The sequence below is a fragment of the Pleurodeles waltl genome, chromosome 1_1 (genome assembly GCF_031143425.1).
Source record: "Pleurodeles waltl isolate 20211129_DDA chromosome 1_1, aPleWal1.hap1.20221129, whole genome shotgun sequence".
Taxonomy (NCBI): Eukaryota; Metazoa; Chordata; class Amphibia; order Caudata; family Salamandridae; genus Pleurodeles; species Pleurodeles waltl.
The window spans coordinates 61163490-61186998 of NC_090436.1; the positions used below are offsets into that span (position 1 = coordinate 61163490).

Consider the following 23509-nt stretch of genomic DNA (forward strand, 5'->3'; position numbering starts at 1 on the left):
GCAGAACGTCCAATCTGGAAGTTGAGCTCACCACTCTGATGGGGTGAAGAGGATGGCCATTTAACTGCTCAATTGGATTGGAGTAATAGCAGGGCCCCTACTTTCTCCCTTGGCTGGCAAGCAATGTGTGCCTGAGGTGTGTTTTCCAACAGGGCTGGTCATGCAAAGCTGACTTGCAATGCACTTGGAATTGGGGAGTGCATATCTAGAGGCAATGGGAGTGCAATTGAACGGCAGAAGGTAAAACTTAGAAGGCCTGGCTAGGAGGTTGACAGCAGTGGAGAAGGAACAGGAAAGGCTGACGCAGACAATGCAAGCCCTACATAAGAAACAGAATAAGACCGAATCATATTTCAGAGGATCTGTCAGAATTGAAACCATAGATAACCTGGGATAGGACACCTTCTTGAGAGAGCTGGGGGGTTCCCTTGGAGGTCACTGCAGAGGCGATATTTGTACCCAAGATTATAAAAGATTTTTTAGAGATTGAGTTGTGTGGCCGAGAAACAGTGAGGAAAGCTTTTAGAGTCCTGTCCTGGTCTTGCAGGGGAACACAGTGAAAGGGAGCACCATGATGCTGGAGCTATCTGCAGAAGCGTGGAGAGAAAAGATTCTGAGGGTCAGATTCTGAGGGTCAGGCAGAAAACAGTATCCCTGGGTACTGCTGTGCTCCTGATGTTAACCGCAATACTCTGGCAGGGAATAAGGCTTTGCTAGTGATTAGGAAGGAACTGGCAGCTAAGGGAGTAACTGCATCAGCAGGATTTCCAGCCAGGGTCAGGGTGGACTACCAAGGCAAGCACTTCTAGTTTTCACAGGTGCACTCGGCTAGACTCAGCTACAACCATCCTGGAAGGCTTGAAGGAGGATTATGGGTGACCAGTAACCACAGTAAATGTATACTCATTTTACAGGCATGGTTTTGATACTAGAGGCCAAGATTGATATTCTTAGTAGACTATGAACAGACTTTTTATGTTGTCGCTGGGGAAGAAAGGACTAGAGGGCTGAGGTAGTAATTGTAGCCCCTATGTTTTTCTTGCATTGTGTCTTATGTCTCTCTACTTCTTTACCCGTTGGGCCCTTGGAGGTCTCATGAGTACAAGAATGAGGGTATAGTGACGGTGTTTGCTTAATGCTTTATGGTACTGCCTTTATTGTGTCTGGGAAGCAGAGCTCTGGGTGGCAATGAGTCTTACCTGAATTTAGCTTTCTTGTGACTGTTTCAGATGCTCGCTGTTTTGAGTATGAATAAAAAGATTTAATCCTGAAAAACAGATGCCTTTGTTTCCATGGGAGGTGGCTGCCTTATTTGGGCTGAGGGTTAATTGGCTTCTAGGGAACTTTACCAACTCTGTATAATTCTGAAAACTAAGGGAAAGCAAAGATGGTGTGGCTTGAATGAATCCACACTTGTTTTCATAAACCCATACCTGCAAACATCACAAATATGCCTAAAAACGTAATTTGCTGTGTTTAAATGGAATTTCGCTGAAGTATCTTGGCTTCGAGGCAGCACCTAAAGAAAGAACTAGAGATCCACCGTTTTCTGGTGTTGTGTTCCTCTCTAGAGGAAACATGGTCTGGCTGTTCGGGCTCAACTGTTCATGTCGGAGTGGTGCCAAGGCTGACTTGCATAGGGCCGCTTTCTGTTTGTAGTAGCATAGTGAGCCAAATAATTATGGATTGGAATCCAGCCCAGGTTAATTCCCAGTGACTGAGGTTAATTGAAGGACTCAGTTAATCACTTTTTTATATGTTTTTCCAAGTAATATCTTACCCACAGAATTTTATTTTTCTTTCTCCCCTTTTTACCGCTTTACACAGCCCAACGGTGACCTGCAAGGACTATACACCTTTCTCCCTGGTACCTATGGCCATGACCTAACAGCCTTACAGCACATCAAAGGTACTGTACTACATGTGATTAGTCATCTATACATTAAAGCATTTTGAATGCCTTTCCTTTTCGGGGTTTGTTGAGACTGCCTATATTTGCAGAAATTATAGCAGCAATTGAATTCTTGTAACAAATTGGCTTGCACTTTGTTTGCTTGACTCATAATCTGTGATGTCAACACTGACCTGTTGGTACCACTCTGTGCTACATGCCTATAGCCTATAGGCAATGACTTGTATTTCCTATTTAAGTACAGTGTTATTTTAGCTTGTGTTTTGTCTGATACATTTCTTGTCATATTTGTACTTCTTTTTGAAAATGTTAGCAGCCAGTAGGAGTGACCCTCTCCCTACCTGGCACAGCCCATGACTATTTTATCCTCATTACTTTGCATGTCTTAGGGTTCATAGGATTGTGCTTAGACAACTACTCACAGAACAAGGGGCCAGATGCATCAAAGGGTTTTTCCCATTCTGTGTCAATGGGAAAATGTATTCATACATATGGCCATAGGTTTGTGGACGCCATCTTGAGATAGACCCTGGTCCAGCCTCTCATTCTCTTTCTGCTTCCCTCAGTCTGAGAATAACCCCTTTCCCTAAGCCTGTAGAGTTTGACGTCCTACAGTAAGGCCCACAAAGGTGCATCCTTTCGACTTTGAGTCACTGGTGGTTTGCTACTTTGAGTTATTGACCTCTTTGAGTGGAGATTGGGTCTATCGCCCCTCGCCAGTCCTTCTTCGCCTGATCTTGCAGGTGAGGGGGTAGTCCCCTGAAGCACATGTCTTGCCTTCTCCCCAGGCCGGGAAGTATCTGGGTGTCCTAGTGCGGAGAGTGGTGGGCATGTAGGTAGAATAAGCAGTGGCGTAACACAACTTGAGGGTCCCGTTTGCAAAATACATGGGGGGCCCATGCTCCAGTCCCAGTCAGGAACTCTCAGGCCAGGGGCCCGTGCACGGTGCCGGAGGGGGTCCCCTGGAGCTCGCTCTCCCCCCCCCACGCCCAACATTGTGGGAGCTGCGGGGCTGCTTGTTACGCCACTAAGAATAAGGTGCACAGAGAGAGTGGCGCACTTGTTTACCCCATGTAAGCGTGGAATCATGAGTGAAGGGTTTGCATGAGTTCTTTTCTTCCAGGCGCTGTGAACCTCTCCAAGTTTGCCTTAGTAATCAGTGTAAGGGGCGACCTTGGGATGTTAGTCACATATTTTACAGGTACCCACTTCTAGGTATTTACAACATTGCTGGAAAATAGGATACGTCCCAAAAAGCACTGGGGACCTTCCTTTTCGAGGACTAGACCCTTTTACTTCTGCCACTTAATATTACTGCACGGGGCCACTCTGTACCCCCAAAATCAGGTGTACAACAGTTAATAAGTGGCGTTTTATATCCCACCTGATAACACTGCTGCTTGAGCAGGACTGTACCGAACAGTTGAGAGGATGACCCAACTCGATGAGCTCCGTTCTCTTTGATAATGTGAGTAGAGGTGCTGCAAATATACGCAAAGAAAAGTCAAATAAAACTAACGGTTTACATAATTGTCGGCTGTTCAAATCAATTCACCCCTAGTTCCCAAATTGCGTTCCCTCGCCTCTGCGAGCGAGTAACGAATCCAAAATTCAGAGATGGAATGAGCGCTTAGAGACCGCAGTTTAATGGCTGCGCTGTCCCCCGCTCGTGTATTTTAGGATTCAGTTGCCAGCCTCTGAACGATCACCTCACTTCAACCCTCTTTGGGGGGAGGAAAAGAGGGTGAGCGGAATATGTTAAGGCGGGAAGGCTGCGGGGTGAGCTGGGGACAGGCTTCCCTGATTCCTCTCGGAGCAGTCGAGATGCGAGGAGGGGAGGAGCGGCGCGGGTACCATCTCTCCTCCCATCCTCACTCAGGCACAGCTGGCACCGACTTGGCAGCATCAGTTGGCAGCATCAGTCTGAGTGAGAGAAGATACAGGAGGAGAGAGGAACCAAACACAGCGCACATCTGCGGCTCCTGGGCTGCTCATGTTTTCGTCTACCACTCAGCCCAGTTCATGGGGCCACGGGGCACTCGGGAGTTACTAGGCCCAACCGAGGTGGTTGAGGCCTTTTACCTTTGAGGTCCCCACCCTGTTATGGGTCCTCTGGGTCAAGCATTCCCTTCTGCACCTGACTCTGTTGGGTGGCTGTAGCTCGAGCAGTCGTTACTCCTTCAGGGGAAGCTCAGATGGAGATCAGTGAAGGCGACTCATAACTCAATGTGTGGGCGGCAGCAATGCATCAACGTCCACCCAAATACTTGTTTGTTTATACAAAGAAAGATTTTCATTCTAACTCTACACAACAAAGGTAAACAACATTCAAAAAGCAATAACACAATCCCTTGATGTTGGGGCTCTATTAGTTCTCAGGCCACTCCCTCTCCTCCCATATCTAGTGCAGCGGGTTCCATGTTATTCCCCATTCACTCATAGCCGCATGTGTAGGCCATATACAGGACTTCATCCCTCGGATTCTGCAAGTAAGTTCAGGTTTTGGAGTCTATGGCAGCACCAACGGTGGTATTCCCCCAGGGTGCCAAAGGCCCAGTTTTCGGCTTGCCCCCTGTGGTGGCCAAGCACCCTGCAGCGGTGCAGCGCGGTCCTGTTCTGGATCGGCTGAGTCGGGCTGCTCGCGGTCACATGCGGCTGCACCTGGCAGGGGCTGGCTCTCTTCCCTGAGCCACACTACCTGCAGATTTCAGACAATTGAGGTGCTCCGGTGGTCATGCTATAAGTCTTTACTCCCTCAGCAGAGGGTGGGGGTGGTTTCCTTGCTGTGATAGGCTTCTGTTGGTGCAGTCCACAAGATGCGGTTGAGTTCCAGTTAGTCACGCTAGCTTCATGTGGATGGTCACACTGGCCACCCCTGGCATATAGTGTCACCAAGCCACTTCAGCACACTGGCAATGGCCCGATCGATGTGGGGACGGGACCCTCACACCACAGGCTTTGATCCATGAAACGGTGGTCCCTCCTGGTGTACGTGGTCAAGTCAATGTAGCACATGGGCAACAACCCAATTGGTGCAGAGATGGGTTTTCTCCCGCCACAGGTTTCGGCAATCAGCAACGGCCCCTCCTACCATACCGGGTCACCCAGTTTAATAGGCACATGGGCAACAGACCAGTCGGTGCAAGGAGCAGGTTTCTCCCTCCACCCTCCTGTAACTCAGTTCACAGCGGCCCCCTCTGGCAAAAGGGGCCACCAATTCCTACCCCTTTCTTTTGATGCAGGACAGCACATCAAAAAGCTTTGTGGTGCTGACCTGCGCCAAAAAGTTGTAAACGAGGCCCTCAGTCTGCACACACTGTTCAGTACTACAGTCTCTCGGTAATGCACCATAGTATGTTATGTAAAAGTAGACCCTGCCAGCACATATAAATTCACCATGTGCGCCCTGTACCACACTTCACCCTTTGTGTGGTGTATTTCTTGCGAGCACATATGCACTCAGCACGTTTTCATCGGCACTCATTTCCACATAAACCTAATATAGGCCGGGGGGAGTTACACAGCAGCGGAACGTTTATACTGGTGAGTGAGCCTATAGGCCTCACTCCAGTGGCTCGCTAAAAAGGACCTGTTCACAACTGTTGACCACTGCACAGTATGCTGCCACCACCGCGCTCGTTCTGTTTAAGTCCTGGTGAAGGCAGTAACTTTCCATCACTATGGGGGTAGCACTTTGGGTGCCCCTCCAGGTCCAACAAGACCCCAATCCATGAGACAGGCCTATCTCGTGGCTCACACGCATGATCCATGTTGTCCTATGACAAAAATCAGCATTAGGGATCCAGACAACAACACAGAAGGGCACTCAGGACAGGGGTACACATCTCTCACCAAGCAGAGAACATCTCCTTCGCAACACACCCCATCCTATGTGTAGGAAAGTGGAGTACTATGTGGTGTGGAGGTTAGTCCTCACCATGTAGTACTCTCACAATACCGAGAGATGGTCCTTCGATTCACACTAGTAAATCCTTAGCTTGGTCCTGGTAGTGTGGCAAACAGCAGTCAGGCTTTAATTAGAGGGACATGTGTTAACCATTTCACAGCACAAACATGGATGATAAGTAAATGACATGACTTGAAATAAATCTGACACCAATTTATAGAAATAGAGCTTATTTTTATATAAATTTAGACACCAAAATGAACAGTATAGGTTCTGGAGAACTGGGGATATCAGTTTTAAAAGCAATAGAAAATCACTGCAGAATAGCACTTAAACATTGTATTGAAGTCAATGGGGAAAATGGCATATGCTGCAAAAATGCACTTAAAAGACAAGTGCAGCCCCTGGAACCAGATCATGACAGTCAGAGCAGTTTCACCTGGCCTGTGGAGTCTGGATGCAGAGTTGTCCTGGCTCCTCTTTGGTGCTGAACGGTTGTTGTGTTGAAGTCAATGGCAGGGATGCCATTGGTGACAAACGACCATTTGGGGTTCGAGCTGTGCGGGACACTTGCAGGGTTAAACTTGCGCAGGACCTGGGACCCGGCCACAACAGTCAGTTCACCTTTAATAGGTCTGTTGGGTCCGGGTGCAGAGTTGTCCTGGCTGTCCGTGGTACTGATGTTACCACTGGCACGACGATGCCGACAAAGAGATGCAAAATCTCAGGAGTTGCAGATGTCAGATGCAAATTGCACGCTGTGCCCTGCACCTACAGAGTGAAGAGGTTAGTTACTGGGTTGACAACCAATAAGCCTTGGCAGCTTTAAAGGTGCAGGAATCCTTGGGGAAGTTACCAGCGTCCAAGGGAGTGTGGTAGCGGCCTGAAACTTGGAGGCAGGCTGGATTATGACTCCCAGAAAACAATGGACCACCTGGTTTGCGATCATCCCACGGCGGGCCTGATGGCCAGTGAAACTTCGGATTCTGCGGTTGTTTTTACCTGCAGGTTGCAGGTGACTGGTGCCACCAGTCCAGGGGAGACTGAAGGTGCTTCAAGCTTCCACAGGTGTCCCTCTGGTCGGAAGTGATGAGTTTCAGCCAAGGATGAAGGCCAATCACACAGTTCCCAGTCTGTTGCCTCAGGGACAGAGTTTCCCTCTTTTGCTTTTGAGCAGTAGGCAGAGTCCATTGTCGGTGATACACAGCTTCTTCAGGTCCTTCTTTGAAGTTGGTCAGTCAGATCTGAGGTTCTGGTGTCAAAGGTGTCCCTTAAATCCTGGATTTAGGGGAGTTAGTGATGTGGATACTAATGGCTAACTCATACCACCAGTCCGTCTCTGCGGTAGGACACGTCATCTTTCGCTATCCAAACCCCTCTATATACCCTGCCACATCTAAGATGGCAGAAATCAAAATTTTGTGCACAGACCGGTCTGCTTACCCTAGAGGTGTGGTCAGCCTGCTGGGTGTGTGCACAGTCTTGCATCCCTAATTTCCGACCTGTCCATGAGCAAATGTGCCTTGGGCAGGGGAAAGACTGTATCCTCGCTGGAGGACAGCACAGATGGTTATGGACGGTGCAGCCTTTGAAGCTCACCGCTCTCATGGATCTATTCACTAGCTTGTCTGAGGGGCAGGAAGTGTGAGATCCTTGCTGTCTCAGCCCTGTGTTTTAACCTCTGGGAGGCAGGAGGCAGACCCCTGTCTTGGTGGCAGCAAACACGGGAAAAAGCGCAGGATGCTGGGCCATAGTACTAAGGAAGGTGGCAACCTCTAGTGTGCCACATTGGTGCATGCTGGCTGCCCTTTGACAAGAGATTTGTGGAGGGGAGAAAAAGCAAGTTGTTTGACACCAAACTTGACATAGCTAGGCAGTACCGCAATAGAGCTAGCAGCCCTGGTCAGCTGGGCTTAATTCCCATGTTATCCCCTGGACCGGCCTGCACTTATAGTGTACCTTAATGGAAAGGACGCTATAAAGACAGAAGATTGTGCTTATATGTGTGCACCTTACAAATAATGCACCTTGCCTCCTGGGTCTCCAAGGTCTACCTTAGGGATGTCTGACATATATATAAGGCAGTGCATGTGACTGTGTCACTCTTGATGAGGGCACAGTTGAACCCAAGCAGTTTGCACTGCTCTGGCAGTCTGAAGTGGCAGGCCTGCCACCAATACTTTGGGAAGGTCACCTAGGGTGGCACAAACTTGTGCTGCAGCCCTGGGGACCTCTTTACCTCCTATACCCTGGGTACCATCTACTAGGGAACTATAAGGGGGGTAAAGTCTTGCCAAATAGGTAATCACCAAGTCAAAATAACAATTTTAGGGAGAGAGCACTGGTAGTGGGGCCTGGATAGCAGACTTCCAGTGCACTAACAGTGTCATACACATCAGCATTGGGGGTAAAATGTGGTTGGGAACCATAAAAAAAGAGGCACTTTTCTAAGCTATGGCATCATGGCAGGAATAAACTGATGCCAAACCATGTTTCTTATATTAACTGGCCCAGCGTAGCACAGTGGTAAAAGAGCTCAAGTGTTTCGTTTATGAATATCTTCGGACAGTTTTCATTTGACAACCTTAAAAAATACATCATGATTGTTAATATAGGCATTATTTACAAAGGGGCATAGACCACCAGAAATAAAGCCAGTAGGTTGCTTTAATGTGGTTGTGGTGATACTGATGGAGTTTGTGGTGGTACTGGTGGTGGTATTGGTGTTATTTGTACTGCAGATGCTATTGATGATCTGGTTGTTTTTAAATATTGGCAAGGACAGGGTGGTATTGATGATCTAGTATTGCTGGTAATATTGGTAGTGGTGTGGTAGGGATAAGTGCTTATATTTTGGTATTGGAACTTTTGCTGTGGTGGCAGTGTTATTGGTGATATTGGTATTATTGGTGGTTTTGATATTGTTGGTGATATTGGCAGTGGTGTGATATTGGTAGTGGATGTGGCTGTGGTATTGATGTAGTGTAACAAGGAAGCAATGACCTATTAGGCAAGCTAGGCAACTGGACCCTTCTTGCCCCTGGATGGGCAGTAAAGAACCTCCATAATTGGAATGCATCCCCCTCCTGGTTCCTAGTCCCACATTACACCTGCTGCTCCATTGATAGCTATGTAAATTGATATTGGTAATGGTATTGGTGTGATGGCAGTGGCTAGCGGTGTTAGTAAAGTTGTTTGTAAGGGTATTGGTGGTTGTGGTATTGTTGTTAATAGTTGTATTGCATGTATGAGATCTAAAATAGTCCCTCATGCATTGCAATGCATTGCTCCATAGGAGTCAGAATTATACACCAAGCAGTCAGTATCATGAAGTGAGTAAAATAATATTCTGGGCGGGCCAAAGACAACTTTATATATACTTGAAAGGATTGTTAACAAAAGATGTGGCATCTCGCTAAAGCTATCTGTATTTAGGCCTAAAAACTGAGTGATACCTTAGATCTTTTGCAAAAACAGGGAAGCAAGATGGCGTCGTGTCTGGCACGACTGATTTTGCTTGTGGCCCCCTACGCTGGATGCACGGATGGAAGGCTGTCTGTGAGTGTGGAGACATCTTCTTTTCGCATATTTCTTCCAACGAAATCAGTTTTGGTCACACATTTTTTAAACAAATTTATCACGGTCCCAAGACGAGGTTACATTTGCATCTTTTATTCAGTGATGATGAGCTTGAGTAAACAGATCAATAGGTTTGAGACCTTGTCTGCTAGTTGGTCACGTAAATTACAATCGAATATTTCTATTACTCTTATAAGGTGTACCAACACGCTCGTTCAATGTGTTTTGAACATCTCTAGGTTAAGGACTCATTCTTTCAAAATGCTTTATGAGTAAGGCTTCCAGTTTTCCGCCTTTACGGAATTTTACAGATAAATAAAGACAGAAAACAATATATTTTCTATCTGTATTGATTTTTAAAAGTGGAAAATGCTGAAAATTGTGCTTCTTGTGAGTGACTCTCCGTGCTGTCTTTTGTGAATTCCAGGACAACAGCTGAGCAGGTATCATGGGGGGTTAAAAAACAGGTTGAGATTTCCCTAAATGCAGGCACTTGTTAACATATATTTGCAGTATAATGCTGATATTTACCTGTGGGTTGTAGTGGTTTGCTATATTTGGATTCTTAATTTGCTAAAATGCGACAGGCATCAAAGTATGAGCGCATGCTTATCAGTTAAATAAATATGGAAATAAACTATCTTTGACTCCCTTTATTCTCAAAATACAAAATAAATATGGATAAAGATAACCAAAAAATAAATATGGCTAAAAAACAGATGGAAATGTAAAAAAAAAATACCATAAAACCAGGAGCCATATTTATGGCCTTTATTATATACCTAATAGGTTGTATAAATGGTGATTGATGGGGATTGAGGAATACTTCTGATTTCTTTTGCTGCTGTCTTTCTAATGCCAACACAGTTAACATCTTTGCCTCATGTGAACTAATATTTTCATACCGGAACAGTTAATACACAGTGCTTAATTTGTAAATAAAAACGTGCCGGTGACCAAAGCTCTCCTCTGAAACTCACGGCTGCTGCAATTAAATGTGCGAGCACAGAATACTGAGGCAGCGTAATCCTAAAGCCATTAAGGGCCTCTTTAATCCACTTACAGCCACTTCCTGCCCCTTCAGCTCACTCTTGCATCTTTCTGCTTTCTCCTTTTGTAACGCTTATCCCTGTTTCTCTTCTTCTGTCTTTCCCATATGTGTCTTGCACGCAGTAAATGCCCAATGCAGAAAAATAAGTGCTCCCCACCGGACACCACCGGCTCAAATTAAGCACTGGAAATACTTGATGATGTAGAATAGTATTCCTGGGTCTTCTTCTTTGCTGTAACCACTGCAAGGTTGGGGACTGCTTGGGCCTGGCTCTCAAGGGAGGCTCCGAAGATTATGTCTTGATAGCAGGAGTTTGTTTTTCTCTGTGGACTGGTATTAGCAATCATTGAAAAGCATCCTAGGCCATCAGATTAAGGACGATTTGGGAGCCGGTTAGACAGGGCCTATCCGACCTCACACCTGGATATGCTCTGGAGGTAGGATAGGGATATAACAAATTGCTTTGGCTAACACTTTTAATGTATTCTGTGCAGGATGAACTATTTTACTAAATAACTTATCCGAGTAATCCTTGTTACATGTCGATTGTTGAATTTATTTGCTATATTCTTTTCCAATAATAATAAAAAAAAATAGACCTAAAAACTGGCAGCGGGTCTATTGAGTGGCCTAACATCAGTGGTTAGAGACTAGAGCCAACATTTGTTTAGAACAAAATGGATCTAAGAGGCAAGAGAATCATTAGCTTGCTGAAAAGCCTTTTCTGTTTTTTTTATAAATGGCAGAACACTAGGATTTAGAGGCTATTACGGCGGCTATTATACAGAATACAGTACACCTTAGTCGGTCACGCCTTCATCACCGGGAAATGTTTTGTTGGGGGATGGAGAGGGGATTTGGATTATCCCATCAGAAAACAACTGATCATCATTCAGAATAAAAAATAGAAATATATGAACATTTACCAAAGAGATTGAAGAATACAGCTAGGGGTCAAGATGTGGTGTGCAAGACCCAGGAGATGTTAAACTCTTCTGCCTTGGAGAAGAGGTCAGGAATGATTGAATGTGGAAGTACAATGTTTTAAGGTGTTGGGGAAGGCGCTCGAGAGCCTTCTGGATTCAACTCCAGATAATCTTGTTATGTATCACTCACTGCAGACTGAATTGTCAGTTAAATAAAAGAGCCTGCAGAGCATAACTGGGTGAGCTAAGTGTCATAAACAGGTTTCTAACTAGAGTGGAAAATTCAGAAGTGGTCAGTTTTGCAGATTTTTTTTTTTGTGAAGGCATGATATTTTGCCTTGATGGATATTTTGAAATAAATCTCATTTATTAGCTTTGATGTAGTCCATTTCCAGGGTCTATAATTGAATTTGCAGCGATTTCACCATGGACATACACAACATATTTAATGCGCATGTGTCTGTCCACTATTGATGTCTCTGTCTATTTTAGTATGATTCCAACCCTTCCCATTAACCCAAATACTTTTTCCTTTTCTTTTCCTTACTACTTTTCTGTGTTTTCTTTGAAAGAGCGACTTTTGTCTTTTGAATAGGCGGACGTCCACCCGGATATGAACACAGGCTTTCACAGTCCACTTTGTTTTTTATTTTTATGGGAGGTGCCACCCCTCATACCCGCTTTCCTTGCCTGCAAGGTACCTGACATTTTGCCACCTGTAACTGCTGCATTGTTACAGCCCTCAAAACAGTGCAGGCAGTGAAATGTCCGGCACAGTGAACTATATGGAAGTAGACTGCATACCGTACAGCGGGGTTTGCAGCGCACATGCCTTGTTTTATCTGGCTCACAGCATATCCAGGGAAATGCTCTTGAATGTGATTCATGGCAGTGCTTAATATGAGGCGGTGGTTTCCTGTGCTTGGTACCAGCACTTAATTGTCAACACCAGCACGTATGCCAGTTTACCACATGGTGGTGCTGTTTATCTAATTCAGAGATGAGCTCAACAGCTTTTGTTTACTAAGTTAATATACATTAAAATGACTAATACATGCCACTGAAGCTATTCTTATAGCTTTAGGGGCCTGGAGAAGCATGAACTGTCAAACATGCATGAATCCAATGGTTAGTAGCTGTGTTGGTATTATCATTGGCAGTGCTGGCAGGAGTAATGGGTGGTATAAGCTGCGTTGGCCTCCTAACGAGGGCCCTGGCTCTTCTATTTTTACACATTAGGCACTGGTGTTGACACAAACTTAGTGGTGCGATTTCAGGATGAAGCAGGTAGATTTCCTGTGCCTCTTTCACTGCTGCTGCACCATCTTGGAAAACTTGGAAGTGAGCAATTTGCGTTTTTTTATGACATTATCTGTGTCTCTTTTACTGCAGCTGCAACATCTTGGAAAACTTGGAAGTGAGCAATTTGTGTTTTTTTATGACAAGCTGCAATAGTTGTCCTAGTAAAGACACTGGTCCTAATGCAGGGGGTAACTGATTTGCCAAAATGAGCAGAATCATTTGTTAATAAAATGTAATTAGACATCCAGGAACACTGAGGATTTAAAAGTATTGTGTTTCAGGAAGCTTATGGTTAGTAGCTATCACTCAACCTTCTTAGACATAGGCCCTCATTATGACCCTGGCGGTGTTGCACCGCCAGGGCCAACGGGGGCGGGAGCACCGCCGACAGGCCGGCGGTGCTCCCTTGGGCATTCTGACCGCGGCGCTTTGGCCGCGGTCAGAAATGGAAAACCGGCGGTCTCCCGCCGGTTTTCCGTTGCCCATTTGAATCCCCCATGGCGGCGCAGCTCGCTGCGCCGCCATGGGGGATTCTGACACCCCCTACCGCCATCCTGTTCCTGGCGGTTCGCCCGCCAGTAACAGGATGGCGGTAGGGGGTGTCGCGGGGCCCCCCGTAAGAGGGCCCCGCTAGTATTTCACTGTCTGCATAGCAGACAGTGAAATACGCGACGGGTGCAGTAGCACCCGTCGCACCTTCCCACTCCGCCGGCTCGATTACGAGCCGGCTTCATGGTGGGAAGGTCGTTTTCCCCTGGGCTGGCGGCCAGCCCAGGGGAAAAGTCAAAATACCCGCCGCGGTCTTGCGACCGCGGTACGGTATTTTGACGGCGGGACTTTGGCGGGCGGCGGAAGTATTGACTTTCCTGTTTACTGATGTACACACAATGTGGTGTTACATCAACTTAAGAGCAGGGGGTGAGGTTATGGTTGCCAATGTTATTGAGGTGCAGTGCAGTGAGATATTGAAAAGCATAGGTGACTTTAGAGAGCATATATAACTTGGCATAGAGGATGTGGGACGTCCTATCAGACCGCTAGGGCCAGAGTTTTAGTTGCTGAGGAAGGTTATAGAAGATTGACAGATAAACTCACATTTGCCTATGCAGCATCTTGTGCTCTGCCTCATCAGCTTCCATTCTAGACTCTTGTTGTACCAGCAGACATGTCCACCTTGCTGCTAATTTGAGAGTACCATACTGAATTAATGGCACTCATTTCATCAGCCTTGGAAATTCAATGCCATACATGCCAACATTTGGGAGCATGCATGAGGAAGATGTGGAGAAAAACAAATTGGAATTTATTTTCCCACTTACTTGAATTAGAGTTGGGGGTGTGTAGGAAAGTATGCAACACCTGGGAGGTATCCTTAGTGGGTACTGTCAATTGCCACATGTGTCCCAAGTGACAAAACAAATGCAATTGAATTGGATAGGAACATAGAAACCGAGATACAATATGATTCAGTAATTTACACTCAGTAATATTAATATTTAAACAATGTGACTTTTTAAAGAAGTAAGTTAATAGTACAGATAAAAGTAAAATAAACACATAAGCAAAGAACGTATTAGAAAGAGTGTAGAGGTCAGCAAGCACGCTTAATTACAATCAGGAGATAAAGAACATAATGTCATTGACAGCTTGATAAAGAAATCATAAAAATAACTAGTTACCACTAAAATATCAGAGGTGAAAATGTAAAAAAAGCAATTAAACTTGGATTAGATGGAGCGCTTCAAAATAATAGAATTGTGATGAAAATATCCTTTAGTTGTCTAACTAAATAGCCTGGGCGTTCTTACACTTGTTAACCGCTTGTGGATAGAGCAGACATTCTGGTCGGCCCTGGCCCCGGCTTGACCACCAGAGGGCTAGAAGTACTGTATCCTTCAGCCAGTTCTTGGTAAGTTTGGTATCACCTGGACACCAAAGAAACCTGCACACCAGGGAAGGAGCATGAGGCAGTGGACCAGGGGTGGAACCTCTGTGTAGTTCCTGTTCTCTGACCACTTTAGAGCTAAGCTTGAGATGCTTTCAGAGTAGAGTTGCTTTTGTGACCTTCGGAGAGATGCAGAGCTCTTCCCTGCCTGCTGAGGAGCTGGACTGCACCTACCATGTCAAGCTGGTTTGAGCTGTGGAAAGACCAGCACACAGTAAAGATGACCAGAGGACCAGTATGGGGGCACCTCGATGGGAGGAGGATGTTCAGGGGCCATGAGGTTGCCACAGTCCAGCTTTTCAGAAGGAAACAAAAAACACCAAGCGAATCTTCTGGGTCATGGAGATGCTCCATCACCTGTCATTATAGCAAAGTTGTGCCTATATCAACCCAGGAACGTCCCCCGAGCAGCAAAGAGTTGTCAGCCTTGACATCCCTGGCTTGGGGCTTGTTCATCTGGTTGAAGTAAATTGCCCTGATTAAAGAACTGCATAATTCATGCCGTTCCTAAAATATTGTTATGTCTAGTTACTGTCAGAAATAACCAGGCCCTGGCTAGTCCTGGCTGGGCCAGCAACTCCTGGGGGTGTCCACTGCTCCCTGAGTATCCTTGCCAGTTGAAAAACATTTCTGTAGTTGTTAGTTTCTAAGCCATTGTTCCTCTCGCTAGTGTATGAGGGCTATCAGTTGCATCATAAACTGGTAGTTGGATTCCAGTAACTTCATACTTTAAACTATGTCCTGTACTCAGCACCAATGACCATACACTGGGCCACCAGGAAATCATCACCAGGAACATTAAGTGCATCGAAGACTTTTTTTTGGAGTTGTGCCCTTAATTCGTAAGCGGTAGATAATTCGTAAGCGGTAGATTTTTGGGTTATACGTTTTTAAGAGTGATTCCTTTTACAAGGGTCTTGAACTCTTTCAAGGCTGAAACATTTTAATCAGAGGTTACAAACCCGCTGTACCCACGGTTGGTTTCGGACCAAATTTGAGCCCAGTGTCCATTCATCTTTATCCCTTACTCATCTTTCTCGTCTTTTTGTGAGGGTTTAGCTTCCATTAAAATCCCAGGATTTGAGAGTTTCTGACACTCCTTCAGTTGACCCAAAACAAGCCTCCTAGGATAAAAATGGCCCATAAGACCAATGTTCTCAGAAATCTAGCACCTGGGACTATGATGCTATAAAAGGTGTTTGTGATTTCTCTGCCTAAGTCATGTGTTGAGCGCAGTCAAATCTTTGAGCCTTTTGTGCGCTGTTTTGATGGCTGTTTTGATGAGTTAACGCTTAGCCCGACAAAGTTTATGATTTTTCGATTACAAGGCTGAACACCAACAAGGCCAACTCGGCCTTTTATCAATCTTAGTGCAGTACCTTAAATATTATTAATTGAGACATATAATAAACTGGGCCTATATAAAATCAAGTCGTCACTATTGCTGATTTAGGGGCCAAATGTATAAAACGTTTTTGCATTCGCAAACGGTGCAAATCGCAAAAGTCAGCCGTTTGCGAATGCAAAACTGCCTTTCACAATGTATGAAAGGCATTCGCTGTGCCATTTTAAGGAATCGCTAAAATAGCGATTCCTTAAAATCGCGACCCCATTTAGAGAATCGCAAATTGCGATTCTCTAAATAGGAAATCGCAAATAGAGAATTCCTATTTGCGATTTCCAAAGCACGTGTATCAAGCATTTCCTAAATGCGAATTGGGCATTTAGGAGATTCAATTACCACCAAATCCAATTTGGTGGTATGCATGTGCAATATAAAAAAATGCATTATAAATGCATTTTTAAAATTAACATGTAGCGCACACATGCCCCTAAGGCATGTGTGTGCTTCACATGTCCGCAAATATTTTTTTGGGGTGCATCAGAGGGGGCCTTAGGCCCCCAGCACACTGGGGTTTGCATTTCCTAATTTGCGAATTCATAACTGGAATTCGTAAATTGGGAAATGCAAAACCATTCGCACCTATAGGGTTGAATGGAGTCGCATTCTCTATTTGCGATTCAGTAATAGCGTTTGCGAATTTTAAGAAATCGCTATTACCGAATCGCAAAATTCATACATACCATTTTGTATCTCTTAAATAGTGATTTCTTAAAATTTGCTATTTAAGAAATGCAATTCGGTTTTTTGATACCTCCGGCTCTTGGTGTTTTTGAAGCTCGGATGTCACTAGAGCTTATTAAGCCTCTGGTTATCTTTCCCCCTATACTACAAGCGTTCTCACAAGGGCGATTAGTCTGCCCATGAGATGTACCAGGTTTTACAGTGTCTGCTGTCTCTAGCAATAGATGAAGTTTCTTCAGTCAACCTAAGGATTTCTGGGGATATCAGTGGAGTACCTGAGAGGGGGTACTATTGGTGCATCATTCTAGTCCCTTTAGTAGCCATGGCAATGGCTTGGACTAGTTGTGGGTATCTAGAGCTGATAGGCTCTTATATGTACGGATAGGGAGTCAGAGAGGCCAAGCCTAGGGAACAGAAGGTTTTAAGTAGCACTTTTTAAAAGCGATTTGGTTGAAACAGCGGTGGTTCTTGAATGGCACATACCTCTGCGTATGTGTACGTTTTGGCTTGTGCTTTATGTAAAAAGTAGATCTAGAATGTGAAGATATGGACTTATGACACTGGGATACGTAAAGAAGTTGTGTCTATAAATGTATTACTCTCGTCCTCATCCTCATCCTTAACCTTGCCGCTCATCTATCATCCAGTGCGACATAAATTTTTTCAGCATCTGCTTCCTGCACACAGTCCTCCACCATATCTGCGGTTCTTGGTTCTTGGCGTTGCACTTGGTTCGTCTCCAGCAGTGCCAGGCCGACCAAATCACACTGGAGTACTGTGTGTCACAGGATGCCGTCTCCCTTCAAACGGTCCTCAATTGAGGAGCCAGTGTCATGCGGTGCGCAGTTACCTGGACACCTCTGAAGAGAGCAGGATTCCAGCTAGTTGTTTGCACAGCCAATATCCATTCCAGGGTGCAAACCCTTCCCAGGACATCGACGGCAGCAAGGCGTAGCTTAGTCAGTAAGATTTGGAAGGTGTGAATATCAAATGTCCTGAATACAAAAAGCAGTGGGCCTCAGGGTGGAGGGGTGGGATGACCAAGATTGGTGATGGACTGTTTCTATAAGGAACAGGGCCAGTACTAATTTGTGCTAGATCAGCCTCTGTTTAAAGGGTGAAAAGTGATTTCTTGGAAAGCTCCCCACAGTGATTGCCACTGGTTAGATGATTTGCAACATGCATCCCTTCACCTTTTAGGTGTTTGATTGCCAGTACTATGGCTGGAAACCTGAGACGGGCACAGCTTTCCAAGCCAACTACTGCCAATGTTTGTGAATTCCAAAAAGTAGTAAGTTTCCACCCATTCAAAGAGTACTTCTTTAGGTGCAGATTTACTATTTTGTTGGTAAACCAGTCACTATGTATATTTAAGATTCTGCTTAAAAAATTAACAAGTTGAAAGGTCTTAGTGAAATGAGAATGATGAGAAAACCACACACAGACATAGCAGACCTGACTCAGGGCAGCATGACACAACTAACAAGCCAAGAATGCAACACTCCTCCCGTCTCACCTGGGCCTGGTAGTTCTCCCTGGTAACTCATGACTACGGTCACATACAGCACAATGGCCTAGAGTCCATGCCCTGGGATCACTTATTTGAAATGTATTTTCACAGCATGCACTCTTCTTTGTCTGCTGCTAAAAGCCTTTATGGTAGAGTTGTCAAATCGGTAGATGTAGGCAGGGCTATGTTTCCAGCTCTTGCCTTTTACAAATCATTTTGCAAATAGAGGTGGGCGTGCCAGCAAATTAAGAGTTTGAGTCAAGCCAGAGCTGAGAGAAGGGTCTGGTTTGGCTCTAAGAATCTGTGCAAGAAGCAACCATGAAAACGTTTGTTATGTATATCATGCAACAAACATAATTCAAAAATATAATAGTCTCTTCCAAATCAAAAAAGTGTTTTCTTTAACATTTGGAAGCGTTTCACATCAGTCCATCAGGTTGTATCACTGCGTAGACAGACATTTATTAAAAGTGATAGCTTTAGAAACATTCATGGCTCACCCTCCAATGCCATTAGTGGTAGAGGCAAGTCAGTAGTCATTTAAATCCTAAACATAGCCTAGATTCTAATTATAAATGAAGCAACATCTTAGTCTAATATAGGCTATCAAATCAAACATAAGGGGCGCTTGCACATTGCACATCCTGAGCTCTAAAATGTAATAATAAATAAAAATGAGGCTCTGTGAAATAAAATGTTTACCCAGGATCACACAGTTTAGACAAGCAGGTTATGTTGTTTCACATTTTGAAATTCAGCTGCCAGATGTGTCTCTCTCTTTCTCTGTTTTACATCAAAGGTCACTGTTTTGTCTTTTATTCTTGGCACATGATGAGAAAAAAATGACACAGACATAGCAGACCCATCTCAGGGCCCCCAGACCCAACTACCAGACCCAGCACTCCCCCGCCAAGCTACACCTCTGTACGACAGCCTAAAAAGCTTTCCTTTGGTATGGGAGGGGGCATCAGTGAGCTTAAGTGCCCCAGACTTGGCTCTGCACAAAGTTCTATCCAAGGTGTATTAGTGCACAAGCGCTACTTTGAGTTAGGAACTGTGGAGTGGTCTTCATCGTGCAGCAAACATGGTGGTCATTTTATCTTGCCTTATTAAGCTCAACATGCAGAATGTTGGGCATGCACAATTCTTTACAATGTTCCAGCTCACCTGGCAGCCATCTTAGATTGGTTACTTGTCAGTAACCTGTTTCTCTACCAATCATATTAGGCAGTATTTACAGTGTTCCTTAACTGTGTGAAATGTAATGTGGTATCAATCGTTGGGAAATCTGTTGTGCTACATTCTGCAGTGTGCCATTCTACCATCATGTTATTTGGCACCTTCCTGACTCAGTGCTAGATATATTTTGGGGGCCATTGGGGGCCCTTGTTGGGATCAAATGTGATTTTTTTTAACCCATTTTTAGCTAACTCAAACTATTAGGGTGTCAAACAATATTGAATTTTGTAATAAACCTAGGGGCAGGGAAAACAGCCGAAAACTCAATCTACTCATAATAGTAAGTCAAATGGTACCACAACTAAGCTTGAACACACATTAATAAAAGCATTTCTTGTCTTCCAACAAGGGTGACTTAGTGCATGCTTAATGAATTAGTGCACAATATTAAAATATGACACCTTGCACTTAATTGCCTGATATTGGTAATCACAAATAAAAACCCCTGCACAACTGGCATTCTTGATGTAACTGATTTGTACCATTCACTCGGATCAAATCTGTTAATCTTCCCCTTAACTCTGTTCCTGTTTGTCCCTTCAGTCCTCTTTCTATGCACACTTTATGTGGCTGAAGATTGACTCTGCTGAGTAAGATAAGTAGAGGGATGGGGACAGGAGGAAAAGAGTAGAAAGAATGGTAATTCAAGAGAGGTAAAGTGGAGGAAAAAGGGGGGTAAAGAAAGTGAGAGAGGGATGTGGAGAGAGAGTTGTGAGATGAGAGCTCAGGTACAGAGGTCGAGTCAAAATGGAGATGAGAAAGGGGGTGAGGAGGTAATGACAGAGGGAGGAAGGCAGAAAGGAGTAATGAGTGAGAGAAGTGGGGTGGAGGAAAAGAGATAGCAACCAAGGCGACAGAGAATGAAGGATGAAGTACCTTGAGAAGTTAACGGTTAATGGTAGGTGGGCTGAGAGTGACGTGAGGGAGCGAGAAGGCTGAGAGTACATTGGAGAGAGGTGAGGTGTATATAGATAAAGACAGATATATTGAGGTAAGGTAATGAGGGGGACCCCGATTCACAAAGGTAAACCAAAAGTATCTAAGTTTAGACCAAATGTTCAAGTTTAGACCTAAAGTCTAACTTCACTCGTAGTAAAGTTACACTTTTGGTCTAAGTTTAGACATTTGGTCGAAGTTTGGACCAAAAGTCTAAACTTAGACCAAAAGTCTAAAGTACAGTTATACTTTTGGTCTAAGTTAAGACCAAAAGCCTAAACTTAAACCAAAAATGTAACTTTACTTCGAGCTACTGAATCAGGCCCACAGTTGAGAATCAGGTGAAGAAGATGGAGGAGACATATAGGGAGGTGAGGGGGAGAAAAAGAAGATAGATGCAGAGAGAGCAGTGAGGTAGAGAGAGCAGGTGGAGAGACAGAGACATAGATACAGTCCGATATACTTGTCAGGGTCCCTGGAACTATGTGGTGCTTCAGAGACAGTATATCCTGCATAATTACGGAGTTTCTGCACTTCCCACATAATCCATCATCTGCTGCATAATTTGCAGACTTTAACAAACCAAAATTGTTTCTGGCTCAAATGCATAGATGAAGACTTTATACAAGAAATCAAGATGATTGAAAGATATTTGAGTTTTAAACAGAGCTGCGGTTCCCAAATCTTTGACTTCTGTGGACCCCCACTTTATCATTACTGGAACCCGGAGACCCCCACTGAATCATTACTGGAATCTGGGGACCCCCCCATTGAATCATTACTGAAAGTTGGGGACCAAATCTGTTAATATTATTTAATTTTCTAAGCAGTCCTTCCAAGGGGTCCCTAGACCATGGGTTGGGAACCACTGAGATAGAGGATTCAGGGTTGTTCGAGTCAGGATTTCAAACTTGGATGAGTTTATTCTACACCCAATGCAACTAAAGAGTCTGGTTCTTTGGTGAAAAAAGGCGAATAAAGTGAAATGGGAATACAGGTGACAATATGTACATTGTACTGTCAGACAAAACAATATAAAAGACAATATGAGGGGTGGAGGTTTGTGTTGTTATTGTGCATGTTTGGTTTGTTATTGTTGTGTGAGCTGTTGGAAGAGTTTGTAGAGTAGGTAGTCGCAAATAACATTTCTGACAATGTGCTGTGACAGCAAGAGGAATTAAGCAAAGAATGGCTTAGGGTTCTCTTGTACGGCAAACGGTTATCTTGAGAAAGAAGATAAAATATATTATGTTATGTTGATGGATCATGATGGCAGCATAGGGAGTGATCCCAGGAAGAGCCATCCAAGTGTGTTGAGAGTTTTGGAGAATAAATTGGTGATCATGCATCGCATAAAGATGTTTTCAGCATTTAAATACCTGGTGATCTTTTTCTATTACCCTGAAGCATGTCCAGAAGCTTCTAGAGTTAATACCATCAATTTGATGGAATTTTCAGTAGAGATTTGCAGATTACAGGGAGATGAACATGGGTGAAAATGTATGAGTGTTCTATGATGGTAGGATCAGAGGGTCCTACAAAGAAAGTTTGATCTGTTTGAGACTGATCATGTGGTGCGCAAGTGGTGCAACAGTTCCAAGAGATTTTGCGAGTCATTGGTGTATATCCTAAAATATGTCCTTAAAAATGAAGTGCAACTTGTCAAATAAAAACGGTGGTTTGCTCCGATCAGTGTGAGAAACAATATACAGGTCAGAGAAAAATAATGTATGATGACATTATTGAAGAAGTAGTATCCCCTGAGTGGGTATCACCGCTTGTGTTGGTGGATAAAGGTGAAAGCATTGTGCATTGATCTCAGAGGACTAAACACTGATATTGTGAATTTCTATCCCCTGCCATATTGTTAATGAGCATGTTGTAGGGCGGAACTGTGATCTGGACATTGACCACTTTCAGAACTCTTCGTGGTTTATTCCAATTAAAGAAAACGCTGTTTGGTGCTCTGTTTTTAAGACAACAATGTCACATGTTAAAGATGTAGAAAAACGATTCCACCATGATATATTAATGTTCAATAAATATGTGTTACAAGAACTTTGAATGCTTGCAACAAAAAATATTGACATTGAAAGGCATCAAATGTGGTTTGTTTGAACATTAGACCTACTATCATGGGCATGTTGCAATAGGGATACAAACATATTTCAAGGACAAGCTACTTATTTGAATACTGCGGAACGTTTGCCAAAAAATACAGAAGTAGCATAACTGAAGACTGCTGTGGAAAGGTGTGACATATATTTCGGAAAAGTAGCAACATGAGGGAACTGCAGTTGTATAGGCCTTAAATCCATTTTGTTGTGGTCAAATTATGTGTAATCTCTGGCTGTAAGAGGGCACTGCTGTGAATTTACCAATGAGTGGTGAATCTGAATACATAGGTGAGTGGTATCTGTCATCCCAGTCCCGTATGCTCAGTGAGGTGGCACACAGGTGTGCTGTTATTGAGTGATTGCAGTTAACCTGTTTGTGGTCAGTGGATAATTTCCACCACTACTTGCGGGTAAGTAGATTCTAGGTAAGGTCACTATCAAGGATTTATCACCCTTTCTTGTCTCTGAAGGTCTCTTGTCTACTCCCAGCATTGTACACCTCAGTTCCATAGCAAGTTTGTCTGAGGAAAAGGTCTTACTCTCAGTCGTTTTCCTCTTTTGCCCTGCAACTTACCATCTGAGTTAGATGAAGGGGTGGAATGGATGTTGTGGCTTTCATATTTGTTTTAGTGGAACAGGAGATCATGGTGTGACAAAAGAAAGGTGGAAATGTGGAAGGCTGCAAACAAGATGATGTAGTTACAGAAGTGGTGATGTTATACATGTCAGAAGGTGGACTCCCATAATTTCTTTGAATGGTGTTGTGCATTCTTTGGCCCATGTTTTGGATGCGCTGGTCATTGATGGTAGCCTTATAACCAGAGCACCATCAGGAGGAGTACAGCCTAAGATTCTCTACCACACACATCAATGTATTGCTGGTATGTCCTATATTAAGAGCATCTAAGGAGTTCCTTTCAGTGACCTGCAAAGGATTAAGAAGTTCATAGGTGGTTACAATGAGATTGGCATACTTCTATTGGTAGGACATTGACAGTA

General features: G+C 44.2%; 1 protein-coding gene across 1 annotated transcript in view; it reads left to right on the forward strand.

The window, feature by feature from the left end:
• Positions 1–23509, forward strand: part of CCL19 (C-C motif chemokine ligand 19) — a 1093152-nt gene that overhangs the window by 59000 nt on the left and 1010643 nt on the right. Inside the window, exon 2 of the mRNA XM_069213346.1 lies at positions 1828–1909. The gene's annotated coding sequence lies outside the window, so the exon portion shown is untranslated. The remainder of the gene's footprint in view (positions 1–1827; positions 1910–23509) is intronic.